Raw genomic sequence first — 12,497 nt, forward strand, 5'->3', positions numbered from 1 at the left:
TCAAAGTCACTGTGGTAAAATAAAAATTTTGTGATGAAGAAGATCAATGAAGATAAATGCAAGTGATAACATAGGGAATAATTAGGTATGCAACAGTGCTGCTGAAAAAATAACAGCACACTGCAGTCCAAGTCTGCAATATGTTGCTGTTCCAGGAAAGCCAGAAGTCATTCTGAAATGTATTAATTAAAGTAATGTGTAAGAGTTATGATACTGTATTTGAGGCTGGTCAGGCCTCAGCTGCAAGAAAGTGAAGGGCTCAGAAATACCTGTAATAGTGCTGATTTTGGAGAGGGAAAAATAATGAAAAATATTTGTATTAAATAGTAAAATTTTAAGGTGGTGTGGCAATATCAGCCTTGCAATAAAAATTGTTAGAAGCTTTTTTGGTTCTTTGAGGTTTTGGTTTTGTTTGATTGGTTGGGGTTTTTGTTATTTTTTGAGGGACTTGCTAATAGAAATAGAAAAGAGTAATTTCATTTTTTTAGTATCCAAACTGACTTTAAAAAAACATTCCATCTGGAAAGTGAAGCCCTGAAGCAGCTCCTGCAGGAGACACCGCTGGAGTTTTGAAACAAAACCAAACAAAACCCAACCCCCAAATACCACAGGGTTGGAGATCTCACCTGAAATATGGGGCAAACAAATTAAGCTAGCGTGTCATACAGAGATTTGATATAGCATAAATAGACTGTGAATTATTTTAGAGTAGAATTAAGGTATTCTGCATTTAATCATAAAGTTTTTCTTTCTGTTGCTACAAATTTAATTTAATAGTATATTTAACAAAAAAATTCTAGGTTTCAACTAAAAATGAAATTTTTCTGGTTTTTAGTAAATTTGTACTAATTTTTAATAGCTTTAATAAATTATAGGTTTCAACAAATATTTATTTTTTATTGAAAAAAAAATGCCCCCATATTCCTGGCTAAAACAAGGAATGAATCATTTGCATACACAAAGCCAAATATAAATTATTAAATTCCTGTTTGCCAGTGAACCCTTTTTGTACATCTTTGAGCAAATCCTAAATTCCAGCTGTGCACCACTAAGTCATACAAATGGCCCTGAAGATTTGGGTCTTTCAATCAGTTAAACTCTAATTTGCCTTTTTCAGTGCTGAGAGGAGGTTTCTCAGCCCTGCTATGAGTTCAGAGTACATCTGGTACTGGATAGCTGATGGTACATCGGGAGAAATTCTGCAGCTTAATGTACCAGTGGATTAATATTGATATGTATTTTTATAAATTTATAGATGTAAATAAAATATATTATAACCTAAAATTACATCTAACTTTAGGTCTTAAAAAATTTAAACTTAGAGTTTTAGAGATAATACTTTTAAAATATATATATAGTTATTTCAGAAAAATTCTCTATGGGCAGATCTTATGAATTGATTACTTGATTATACCATAGGCCACCTGTGCTGCCTCAGTGTGGCCAAACTCAGGAGGGCAGCACAAAAAAATACACTAGTACATAAAAAAACAATATTTAGAAAAAAAAATTTTTATAGCTTTATATTTAAAACATAACCAAGTTGTCTCTTAGACTGAGTGTAGAGATAAACATTTGCTTGAGTATATTCTGCTATGTTCTATATATATATATATAAAATTTTACTATGTATATGTATATACTTGGAACATGAATGTTTAAAGTGTGTTGCCTGATGACCCTCCCTGTCACCTGTATTTGACAAAACATCAGAATTGCTAATCTACCTGTTTTTTAAAGTTTCCCTGAGCTTTTCTCTATAAGTATTTGGAAATTATTTTGTGTTTTTAATCGTCTTTCAATTTGTCTCCTGAGCATTTTCATAGTAAAAATGGCCATTAAATATTCTCACAAACATTAATGCAGGATTCCAAGGATGGCTAGAGCTGTTAGGTGTAATAAACATTATGAAGGGTCTGTAAATGACACATGAACCTCCTTTACAGGCTAAACTAACCCAGAGATCCTGCATTAGGGTGTTTGTGTATGATGCTGCTGTGGGAATTAACTGCTCACCACTCAGTGACTTTTGAAGGACTACAAACAGGGCAATAAGACATGATTTAAGAAACCTTTTGAAAATTAATAGCCAGCTGTATATAGTGTTTGATTAACTATTTAAAAAAATGTTTGATTGATGCACACTGTCAGCAAAGGCTCTACCTAATTGTCCCAGTCACATTGCACACGCAATTGGATTTTATTAGCGATTAAAGATATGAATGTTTGTGCATTCAGTGGTGTTTCAGAGGAAAGCCTTTCTTTGATTTGCTTTCCCCTATGAACCAGTTCCTCTGATACTTTGAGATGCATGCATGAATGATTTTGTGATTGATACAGAATCAAAGGATGGCTGAGGTTACAAGGGACCTCTAGAAGTCATCTGATCCCACTCCCCTGCTCAAGCAGGGTCACCCTGAGATAATTGCCCAGGACCATTTCATTTTGGCCTTTGAATATCTGCATGGATGGAGTCTCTACACCTTTTCTGGGCAACCTGTGCCAGTGCTCATTCATGCTCATAGAAAAGAAAAAGTAAAAAAAGTGCTTCCTGATGTTCAGAAGCAACCTATTCTATTTCACTTCATGCCCATTGCCTTGTCTTGTCAATGGGAACAACCAAAAGTGTCTGACTGTCTCCTTGGCACACTGCCTTCAGATATCTGTACACATTGATGAGATCCCTCCCTATATAATCCTTGTTTCATCTATTTGTCTTGTCTGACTGTGAAGGGAAGATTGTTCATGAGGATATCCACTCCTATCCTTGTTTCCTTTTCTTTTTTGTGAACTGGACTAAATGTGCAGAGAAGATTTAGTGATTGGATTAGTGTACTAATTCTGTTTCCTCTTTCAGAGGGTCTAAAACATGAACATTTTGGCGTTTTTAATTAATTGATAAATATGCAGAAAGTATTTTGGGAGGAAAGACCACACCTTTGACTCTCCCAAATCACAAGGAAGTTTTTCTGCTCACAGGACCAATTCATAAGAGCCTGTTTCCATGTTTTCTGCATTCATGGCTGATCTGTAAGTACTAAAAACTCCAAGAGGATAAAATGTGAAAATGTGTGCCTCAGACATGAAAAAAATTTGCATGAACCATGAAACCATCTTTTATGTGAGGTGAGTTCTCCATAGTAGTTTACAGCATCTGAAATCTCTTACTGTATAAAAAAACCTTCAGGTTTATCTCTGAAAAATATGTGTACACAGAGGAAGAGAGAAGGAAATAAACTGTGTGCTGTATGTATCTATCTGTCTGGATATATCTAAAATCTATATTGACTGAGTTAGAATTTCCCCTGTCTTGCTAATGTGTATTGTAATTCAGTCACCTCTGCTGTGCTGACAGAATGGAAACTAGTAATTCTCATTGCTTCTTGCAGTTCACTGCTTTTCCCATTCGTTCTCTGCAGTTGAATCAATTTTTTTAAGGCATTATTAAGTTTTCCCTTGGAAATGCTAATTTTCTGAAATCAGAAGATTTCTTCATTATGGCTGCACGAGAAATTTTTGATTGACTGCTGAATGCAGTGCACTGTGTGTCCATTCAGCCTTGCAGAGCACTGACAGATTTGCCTGAGGGAGGGTGACAATGCCATGCCATAATTCCTAAGGGGGTTTGCTCAAGCCATGAGTGAGGGAGCTGGCATCTTTTCACCTTGGTTTGATCACACAAACTGTGTTCTGGATTGACTAAATTTTCATTTCACTGCCTCTTTTACAGTGTCCAGTCCCTCTGGTGTTCTGACCTTTACTTGCAACACTTCCTGTAGTGGGGATACAGTACAACAACTTGCCAGATGTTACAGACAGGTAGATGAGCCCTGATAATTCCATGTTTCACAGCTCAGAAGTGTTCACACAACCTTATACTCATGAAAGAGCTCTGTGCATTCCTTAGGTTAATGCTGCTGAGTGCTTTTAGTGCTCCTGTGATTTCTGTCAAGATTAGCTGGAGAAAATGGTTTCTTTGGAGTAAAGAGCAGCAGATTTTCTGAGAGCAGAAGGATTCTGAGTCCGAGGCTTGAGCTCACAGCCAAGTGGCAGTGCCAGAGCCAGAGCTAGTGCCAGTCTTTACACAAATTTCAGACTTGTTTAAGTGAGAACTTTTTATAAGAAAGTGCAAAGGAAAGTTTTTGCTGTTGATGCAAAGGCATGCTGTCTACAGGGAGGCAGAATGGAAAAAATCAGGTGGGGAAATAAACTTATACAGAGTATATAAAATTTTTACCTGATCTCCACTGCAACTTAGTTAAAAATCAGGTACTTTTACAATGCAGCTGTTAGAAGTGTGAATTAAATGTAAACATGCAGGAAATTTTTTGTTGTAAATTCATATTTCTCTAATATTTTTTTTAGCAGCTTAATAAAACTTTTTAAGGTTATCAAGGGCATGATAAGGAGGATAAATCAGATGTCTGAACTGATGTAGTGTCACTGTGATATGCCAATAGCAATAATGTATAGTGTGGCTATGACTGCCTATCATCATTTCTTGTGAGTGGTGATAAGTGCCTGTCATGGTTTTAAACCCAGCTGGAGATGAAACACCACACAGATGCTCACTCAACTCCTCCTTTCTTCCCCCCCACCCCAGTGGAAGTGGGAGGAGAAGTGAAGTAGAACTTACATGTTGAGACAAGACCAGTTTTATAATTGAAAATGAAGTAAAATATGATAATAATGATAATAATAATAATAATGGAAAAAAACCCCCAAACAAATCAGTCACAATGCAGTCACTCACTGCCTGTTAATTGGTGCCAAATCTCACTTCCCCAGCCCAGACTGGCCTGTTGTGGTGGTTTGACAGGAAATGTGTTTTTTGGGATGCTGTGTTTTTGGCCAATGGATATTCAGACTTTAATATTGGCATTTAACCTGACCATTGGGACATGGACACGCCTCTGAGAACACGGGGTTAAAAGCAGAGCTCTCCCCTGGGAGGGTCCTCTTGGGTTTCCGGCGGGAAAGAGTTCGGGTCTCTCCCCCGGCCCAGCTGCTGGCTGGGCAGGGGGAGGGGAAAGCCATGTGGCCAGGAGAGGTAGGCCTGAGCCCCGGGGTGGAAGGGTGGAAGAGAGAGAGAGAGAGAGAGAGAGACACCGGGAGCCATCGGGCAGCACCCCCTGAGAGACACAGAGAGAGAGAGAGAGAAAGAGCTGCTGCCTGAGACTGTAACCTTGAAGCTTGATAAACATGGGCCTGTGCTGGCAGCACGGCTGGGACGGAGAAGAAGGGGGGGTTCAGCCGGCCACTTGTAGGAGCTTTTAACCCCTTTTTGGAAAATGAGAACTTCACAGAACATTGACCTTTCCTAGAAGATAGAGTGGAAGATGAGGAAGAAAATGGGCCAGTGTGAGAGAGGTCTGGGCAAGCGAGAGATAGTAGAAGAATAGAGAAGAATCCTAGTGGGAAGAGATGATGGAGTGGCTTTTGCTGGACTCTTTTTGTATAGCCATGGACAGAACCAAGAGGGTTCAGTGTTGATGCCCCTCGGCCCCAGGGGGTGAAAAATATGGGGGGGACAGGTGTCCCAAAAGAGAGATGCCGGCCTCGGAACCAAGAGGGTTCAGTGTTGATGCCCCTCGGCCCCAGGGGGTGAAAATATGGGGGGGACAGGTGTCCCAAAGGAGAGATTGTGGGGACAGGTGTCCCAAAGGAGAGACTGTGCCTTTTTTTGGATCGGGACAGAGCATCCTTAAAAGACAACCCTAGAAGCAGCTCTGGTCCATGTTCAGTGGTGAGAGCACTGGACATGGAAAGGAAGAGGTCACGACGGCAGATGTACTCCGGGCAGTGCCACGAGTGACACGGAAACACACGAGGCTTCGACTGTGTTTCCAGGGGAAGCCCATGGTACAAGAAGGACTCCTCTCCTCTTGATGAACTGAGGATTGATTGTTTGAAGGGTGGTGCTGGACCGAGAGTTGGTGATTTGAGAAACAAATGTATTGTGTTGGAAATTTGGTGGGGGGAGGAGGAAATGCATTTGTGAAGTTTTCATTTTCCCTATGTGTGTGTTTTATTTTATCTGTAGTTGTAGAGTAGTTAATAAAGTTCTGGTTCTTTTTTCCCTAAGTAGGAGCCTGCTTTGCTTATTCCTGGTCACATCTCACAGCAGAAACCAGGGAGAAGGTATTTTCATGGGGGCACTGGCATTGTGCCAGTGTCAAACCATGACACCTGTCTTCCAGGTAACAGCCCCAGTTGGTATAAATGCCATGGTGCTTTATGGTGTGGAATACCCTGTTGGCCAGCTCAGGTCACCTGTCCCAGCCATGCTCCCTCACACTTTTTTGGTTTTCTTCTTGGTTTTCTTTTTGCACACCTCCTCAGTAGCAGAGCATGGCACAAGGAAAGAAAAATTCCTTGGCTTAGCATAAACACAACTTAGCATAGACCCCAAAACGTTGGTGTGATACGAACACATTGTCATTCTGAATCCAAAACAGAGAACTGTCACAGCTACCAAGAAGAAATTTGCCCCAGCTGAAGGCAGGATAGGAACAAATGAGTTCAGAAATGAAGTGGCACTCTTTCCATTCTGATTTTACAGACAAAATCCTGTCATGTTGTTTTAAACCTTCTGTTTTCTTTCATTTCTCTCATGACTCCTATGCAAATATATTTAATATTTAGGATTTGTGTATGTGTCTTTCCCCCTTCCTCCTCCCCACTTCTGGAAAAAATGCATTTTGAAGGCAGTTGTTTCCTAGGCTATAAGTATTTACCATTCAGCCACTTAACTGCTGTTAGCTTGCTTGCCCTTTGGATCAGCATCTGTCTAGCACACATCTTTCAGTGTAGTTGCTTGCCATGTGGTGGAGAATGAGTTCTCATTCCAAAAATCCCTCTTGAGTTTGGGTTTCTTGGTGTGACTGGAGGAGATCCCAGGGAGAAACAGCAGGAGTGTGAGTCATGCTACTCGAGGCGTTTTTGAAATGGGAGCTTGGTGAAGGCTGTGCTGAGCTGCCTGCTTTCCCAGCACGGTGAAGCAGAAGCTGTTGAGTGTAGGGAGAAACAAGGAACTTGTCACAGCTAACATAAAGGTTTTTGAATGAAGTTTGTAAGGAGTAATTGATTCCACGGTGGTTTATCCAAACAACAGAGAGGGTAAGACCACAGGGCTCAGCCACCTCAGCTGAAATTGTGAAATGTTTTTCAACATTAAAAGGTATCATGAGTTTATTTTTCTTGAAAGGTACTGTTCTATAAGGATCTCAGGTGGTTTATATAAATAATATTAGCTCCTGAAAATAAATCTACCAGACTCTTCCTTCTCATCTATTGTGTTTGCAAGGCACACCCCTGATGAAGGAGGGAATGATGCATCTGACTCTATGTTCTCAGAAGGGTAATTTATTACTTTATTATACTATATTATATTAAAGAATACTATACTATACTAAAGAATACAGAGAAGATGCTTACTGAATGCTAAAAAGATAATAATGAAAACTCATGACTCTCTCCAGAGTCCTGACACAGCTTGGCCCTGATTGGCCAATGAGTGAAAATAACTCCCAGCAGAGTCCAATGAAACAATCTCCAAACACATTCCACATGAGCAAAACACAGGAGAAGCAAATGAGATAATTATTGTTTTCCTTTTCTCTGAGGCCTCTCAGCTTCCCAGGAGAAAAATCATGGGTGAAGGGATTTTTCCAGAGAATGTGAATGCCACACTCATCACCCTGGCCTCTCCCTAAAAGCCATTCTTCACTGTGTTGCTTTTCTGTTTACCTTTCATTTATGAATGCATTAATGCAAAGAGCCTGAATAAAAACTAATGCAACATAAAGTATTGTTATTTTATCAAGTTAGTCCCACAGAAAAAAAGGTATGTTTCTTCTGCTTAATCCTATAGCAGTTACAAAGCAAGGTGGAACTTTAAAAATTAAAATGAAGGAGTTTTACTCATCTAAATTAATTCCCATTCAATTATACTTTTAGTTGTCATAGATTGAAGTTTTAGATTTTATTCAATATCATTACTGCAAAATAAAAATAAACAAATATAAATAGTGAAATGTTTACAGTTTAAACTTGCAGGGTTCTTGGAACACTCATGGCTTTTATTATTAATTTATTTCCTTGGAATAACTGAGATGCTGATAGTAATAAATTAGTAGTACTTTAGATCATTTAAGACATGTTTTTCTTTGTTCTAATTAAAGTAATTTTATTAGTGTCAGTTTTATTAGTTAAAGAATTCTTTAGTAATTTAGTTTTAGCCATTCAAAGTCATCACTAGCTTAGGTTGTGCAGCTGGAAATTACAGCCACAATGTGAGACAACATGGACTAATGACTACAATAGAACTTGCAGATCTGGAAAAATGCATTAATAAAACTTCAGCTTATTCCTACTGGCAATGACATATTTCTTTAATCCTTTATTGATTCAGTTAAAGTATGGTTAAATTTCCATACAGTAGAATTTTTTTATCTTGGGAAATAAAGGTAATTAAATTGGAAAATTAACGTAGGAAACTGAGATTCACATAAATGGGTTGTTCTGAGTGAGTTTTCTGCATTTCAAAAGGTTTCAAGTGAGGTGGCAAACCAAGCAGGGGCTCTCCCTGACTTTTACTCCTGGATCTTGTGTGGGATACTGTATAGCTGTTTATTTTGTTGGTGCCCTGGTGTTGGCCTTTGGCTTATTCTTGTCTGCTGCTATTGATATTGTCAGTATTCTATAAAGATTTTGATGATATGTAAGTTTAGAGACTGAATCAGGTTCTGTGCATGGATGCATTCCAGAGTTAGTGGAACCTACAGAAGAGATACTTGTACCATGTTTGCTATTTCTTCTGCAAGGGCCCTGCAGAGAAATAGTAGACATAGAAAAGAAAAAAGGGGAATTTTAGGTACACAGTTTGTGGTGATTGGGAGTGGGACTGAGCCTCATCCCCAATGGGCTGCAGGTGTGAGCAGCATTGAAGGTAAGGAGTGCCCAGGGGCACTGAGCAAGCACCAGAGGGAGCAGAGGGCACACAGGTGCAGGGCATCAACAGGAGGGGATCAAAGGCTGGGCTGAGGGACAAGAAGGGCAGATCCTTGCAGCCTTCTGAAGTGCTGTGGTGTTACTCTGTGTGGGCAGACACCAGAAGCCTTCTGATGAGGAAAGGTGTTCCTGTGGATTGGAAAATGCTTCAAACCTTCTGCAATTGTGTGGTGGAACTCTGTGTGTTGTGGCTGTCTCAACTGTGCCATGTGCTGTGACAAGCAGCCATGTCCAGGTTCTGAGGCAGTGGAACATTCCAGGATTGGAGTGGGTGACCATGGCAGGATTTGAGAAGGTTGGTGCCCTTTGGGCACTGAGAGGGGCTCTGATGTCTCCCTGGAGCCTTCTCTTCTCCAGGCTGAACAAGCCCAGGTCTCTCAGCCCATCTCCATAGCAGAAGATGCAGCCCTTGGATCATTGCTGTGACCCTTCTCTGGAGTCACTCCAGTGGCTCCATGTTCTTATGCTGGGGACCCCAGATAGGAGTGCAGAATTCCCTTTGGGTTCAAGTGGGTGTTTATTCATCACAGTTCCACCCCCAGGCCAGCTCAGGTGGGAGCAGAGGTGCCTCCATCCTGTTCCCATCCCACCTTCAGCCCATTCCATGGTGCTTTTTTCTGCTGCTTCCCATGAGCTGTTGGCCCTTGCCTTGCCCTGACTGCCCTGGCCTGTGGACACCACCCAGAGATCTGTTGCCAGCTCTCTGGAATTTGAAGGAAAACCCAAACTAATCTCTGAATCAAAGTAAAGGTGTCTTGCAAACAAGCTAATCCTTTGTAAAGCTGTATTAATGCCCAATAAAATTCAAATCTATCTGTTCATTTACCTCTTAGGCTTTATTCCTTGTTTGAGAGAGCTCTAGTGATGAGTCATTTAGGACTTGTGGTACCTTGGTTCCCTTTTTAGAATGGTGCAAATATTGGAGTTTTGCAGCCAATTTTCTTTAAATACTGTGAGTTTTCATTCCCTTTTCATTTCAAATACTTACACAATTTAATATTAAATGCTGGGGAACAAAACCCAGTAGCACTTCCAGTTGGAAAAAATATGTTGTGTGTAACTCAGAGGAGGAATTCTGCTTGCAAAGTGATGTCTTTCCACTGAGGTGCATCAAGCAGGTGCTCAGTTGGATGCTGGTGCTGAAGCACTTTTCTTGTGGCTTGAGTGTCTTGATGGCAACAGCCTGAGATTTTAATAGCAGAAAGAAGGGATTTCCTACTAATTTTCCTCTGAGAACTTGTACAGTCTTTTCCAGCCTCACGCAGTCTGACCTGTATCTTCTCCAAAACCTGTTTAATGTTTTTATACTTTTTAAACTTTTTGTCCCGTTTGCAGAGGACAGGAGGGTGCTGCCTATTTTTTTTCAGATGCTGTGTATTTTTACTGAGGAGGGGCTGGGCTTAGTTTTGCCTTCTCAGCATGAGCTGTACTAGCCCAGTTACTCTCCAGGCTGGTACGTGCAACCTCAGTGGCAGCAATGGTAGATTGAAATGTGCCTGGGCTGTGTTGGGAGAAGAATAATCCTGATGCATCCATGATTTTCCCTCCTGGGCACCTGCAGCAGGTAGAGCTGTGCCCTCCCGCTTGAGGCCGCCTGAGCCAGGAATGCTTGCAAAATCTCCTTGGCCCTTTTGCAGCGTTCTGTTTTTCCCCTGGCAGCAGCAGGGCTGGTATCTCCAGGCCATGGGACATGGTGACACTGGGTGTTGCCGTGGGACGGGTTGGGTGTTTGAGGGCACACACGTGCTGCAGTGTCTCACTGAGCTGAGGCCCCTGTGTGGACATCAGCTGCAGATGACTGGAAAAAGGAATGTGGAATCTCCCAGTTGAAACAAACAGAAAACTTTATTTTTAGGGGTGACGGGGGTGAGCACCAGGGGTTGGTGCTTGTCTGATCCGGCTCTGGTTTTCGGGCCGACTGTAGGGCTTCTTGTCTCGCCACTGCTGCTGCCAGATCTGCCTGGTACGAATCGGCCCCGCCTGGGAGCGGGGCAAGATCCAGGGTGGGATGTAGAGAAGTGCTTGGCTCCAGGGTGGCGGAGTGTCCTGGAGCAGCTGCACTGCCACCTGGCTGCTGGTGCCAGCGCCCTGGGCTGCCACATGGTCCATCCTGCGGCGCTTTGCCAGCGGGCTCTCGGGTGCCTGCGGCTCTCTGGCTCCCTGTGGGCGGCCGCGCTTCAGGGCCCGCTTTTGGCAGGGGAAGCTGCGGCCGCGGCTGCTGCTGCTGACCAGCGCCATGGCCCGGGACAGCCCCATGGCCCGGGACAGCCTTGGCACCTCCTTAGTGGTGGTGCTGGGGCTGGGGCGGCTGATCGCAGCACGCAGCAGGGGCACACGGTTGAGCCGGATGGGTTTTCCCATCTGGCTGCCCGAGTCTTGGGTCCGCTGTGTCCATGAGCGGCGGCGGGTCTGCTCCGGCCTGGGCTGTACGGAGAGGCGGCCGCTTCTCTTTGCGTCTGCCTCTGCCCGGTGACACAGAGTGCATTGGGGAGAGAGACAGAGAGAGAGGGGAGGTGGTGTGAGCACCTCACAGGACTCGGGAAATGTCCCTGCAGCATTGTCCCCAAGGCCCTGCTGGGTTGCCTTAAGGGCCTGGAAGTGCCAGAGGCCACAGCCCAGCCTGGCCCGTCAGAGGAGGGCCTCCAGTCTGGGGTGATTCTGCAGAGCTCCTGCTTCCCCTTTCTGCTGCTCTTGGCTGCTGCCCCTCTGCCAGCCATGGGCAGCTGTGGGGAGGGAGACTTGGCTCTCACCTCGCTCCTTGCCAGGAGGACGCTTCTCAGCAGCTCTCTGCTGCACCATGGTGGCTACGGAGGAATGCCTGGTGGATGTGTGCCGCAGCACTGCAGGCCTTTCTCCTCCTGACAAAATGTACCGATCCTGCCTTGAGTCAAGAGAGACGCCTGTGAACTGCCTCAGAGGCACCAAAACTGGCTCAGTAGCCTTGGGCAAGCTCCTTCTCAGCGATCCACTCCTCAAGTGCAAGGTGTGTTGATGCACAACACCCTATGTACCTCAGGCCCGGGTGGTGATGTCACTCCAGTCCCTCTGGTGTCACAATCAGGAATCTCTGCGGGCTCCATTCCCTCACTTAGGGAAGGTGTCCTTGTGGGCGCTGGCAGGGACTCTGTCCATGTCAGGCAGGGCTGTAGTGGGAAGAGCAGAAATGGGAACAGGTCCATCAGCAGATGGATGGGTTGAGTAGGCCTAGGTCTTAGTACAGGTCATCAGTGATGATTGGTCCCCCCATAAAACCCAGTGGAACTTGTCAAGTCTGAGGCCTTTGCTTATTTGTAGGCCTCTCATGTGAAGGGAATTGGATGTTGGGCCTGTATCGCTGAATTTTCTCAAAAAATTGTCTCAAAACAAGTTGAAAAGTAGCTCTTTTCCTGTGGTATGTTTAGGAAGGGACACAGATGTTTCCTACAAATCAGTCATTCCTAACTGTCATTATCAAAGACTTGTGGTTGTTGATTAGCTGAAATGTA

General features: G+C 43.2%; 1 long non-coding RNA gene across 1 annotated transcript; it reads left to right on the top strand.

Annotated features, from left to right (window-relative positions):
- The first annotated feature begins 4,803 nt into the window (after nt 1–4,803).
- Nucleotides 4,804–6,084, top strand: LOC143693803 (uncharacterized). Its single transcript, XR_013181758.1, has 2 exons — nt 4,804–5,534; nt 5,626–6,084. It is a non-coding gene; the product is annotated as an uncharacterized LOC143693803 (long non-coding RNA).
- Nucleotides 6,085–12,497: the final 6,413 nt, after the last annotated feature.

The sequence above is a fragment of the Agelaius phoeniceus genome, chromosome 4, assembly GCF_051311805.1.
Source record: "Agelaius phoeniceus isolate bAgePho1 chromosome 4, bAgePho1.hap1, whole genome shotgun sequence".
Taxonomy (NCBI): domain Eukaryota; kingdom Metazoa; phylum Chordata; class Aves; order Passeriformes; family Icteridae; genus Agelaius; species Agelaius phoeniceus.